We start from the raw sequence: 1,756 nt of genomic DNA, 5'->3' as shown, positions 1-1,756 counted from the left end.
GACATCAGGTCCTGCAGTCCAGGCGCGGCCCTGCGTGCCCCGGCGGGTCCTGCCCCGCCCTCGCCCGTTCCCACTTGTTGATTTTTGAGACGGGGTCTCACTACGTGGGGTAGGCGGAACTGTAGCCCCCAGCTCACGCTGTCCTCCTGCCTCAGCCTCCCGAGTGCCAGGATGACAGGCGAGAACCCACCACCCCCTGCCATTGACTACTTGCATCCAGCGCCTGGTCCCTTCTCTTTCTCCAGGTGTGACTGAGCCCCTGAACCTGGGACCCCCTAGCCCTACCCCGGGGGCTGGGACCCCGTTCTGCACCGCTCCTTCCTCCCGATGCCCCTCCCTGAGTGCTGTCACCCACTGCCTGCCCCACCCCGCTCCACCCCGGGGACAGAGCGTCCAGGCCTGGCCCAGCAGAGGCGATGGCACCAGCGATAGCAGTGGGGAGCGGCGCTAATGCTGGGGGTAGAGGGGGGCACCCCGCCTCCAGGGACAGAGGTTCTGGTCGGCTGCCCGCCGAGTCAGGTCAGCCAGGGGAGGGCCCAGCACTTGTCCGGGGCTCTGCCTGGCTCCCCTCCAGCCCGTGGATGAGCTGGTCAGGCCAGGCCTGCAGGTCCTGTCAGCACCACATGAGCCCCCCGGCTGGGAGGCCAATTGTCATTTTTTGTTTTGTTTTGTGCTTTTGGTACCCGGGATCAAACTCAGCACCTTGTGTTTGCAAAGCCAGTGTGGTACCACTGAGCTACATCTCTGGGCCAATTCTGTATTTCTTTTCCGTGTTTCTGAGACAGGGTCTTGCTTTGTAGTCCAGGCTGCCTTGAACTGACCACCATCCTCACCAGGCCTGCAGGCCCATTTTACCCACAGTTAATCCCTGCTTCCTGAGCTGGGCTCACCCCGGCCAAGGTCAGTCCTGGGCCCTGCTGGCCGGGCCCTGAGGAGGAAGTGTCCCTGCTGGGGCATGAGTCCCTAATAGACACGAACCCGACGCATCCCACTGGGCAGAGGGCGGGCCAGGGCCCAGCCAGGTCCTGATGCCATCCAGGGCCACTTCTGACAGACCTTGGGGTCACCAGCCCCATCCACAGCAGGCACAGCCAGGGACAGCCCTGGTGCCAGCCCTCCGTATCATCTCAACAAACCCCAATGCCAGCTGGCCTCCCGGGTACTGCCCAGTGCCAAGGAGTGGACACAGGAGCCGGAACGGGTAGGGAAGGGCACCAGACAGACCGCTCTGTCTACGGCTCTGTCCCCACCCACCCCAAGGGGTTCCCAGGAGGGCCCAGGGCAGCAAGAGGCAGAGGAGACTGGACAGGGCTGAGCATTTATTGCAGCGCTAAGAGGGTGCTGGGCTCGCCCGCCTCTGCTGTCTGCACGTCCCCCTGCCTTGTCTCCTCTGTGCCACCTCCTGGAGCCTTCCCACCTGACCCTGGCCTCCTCGAGGCTCAGACCTGCACTGGCATTGCGGCCCTCAGTGACCTCAGCAGCATCCCTTGTCCCTTCCCCCGAGCCAGCCGCCTGCTCTCCACCCCCAGTGACCACCATCTCCGGCCCCCTCTCTTGGGGGACTCGGGACCCAGGCATCCTGGCCTCTGGCTCCCTCCTCCCAGCCCCCAACTCTGGGCAAACTACAAAGCATCAAGGGCCCGGCCCGGGTGGGCGCAGCGGAGCCCGGCCCGCCGCGCTCAGCCTCTCTGTGCTTCCTGGGACATGGAGCGGGACAGTGTGCGGCGGAGGGCGCCCGGCTTGCTGACGGACACCA

The 1,756-nt window shown here is 65.1% G+C and overlaps 1 long non-coding RNA gene across 1 annotated transcript; it reads left to right on the top strand.

Moving 5' to 3' along the window:
• The first annotated feature begins 128 nt into the window (after positions 1–128).
• LOC109117905 lies at positions 129–1,398 on the top strand. Its single transcript, XR_002025210.2, has 3 exons — positions 129–245; positions 786–900; positions 1,071–1,398. It is a non-coding gene; the product is annotated as an uncharacterized LOC109117905 (long non-coding RNA).
• Positions 1,399–1,756: the final 358 nt, after the last annotated feature.

This window comes from Fukomys damarensis, unplaced genomic scaffold (assembly GCF_012274545.1).
Source record: "Fukomys damarensis isolate Sample0158 unplaced genomic scaffold, DMR_v1.0_HiC HiC_scaffold_13, whole genome shotgun sequence".
NCBI classification, from domain to species: Eukaryota; Metazoa; Chordata; class Mammalia; order Rodentia; family Bathyergidae; genus Fukomys; species Fukomys damarensis.
The sequence above is the reverse complement of the archived record's forward strand: the minus strand, read 5'-3'. Positions and strand labels throughout refer to the sequence as shown.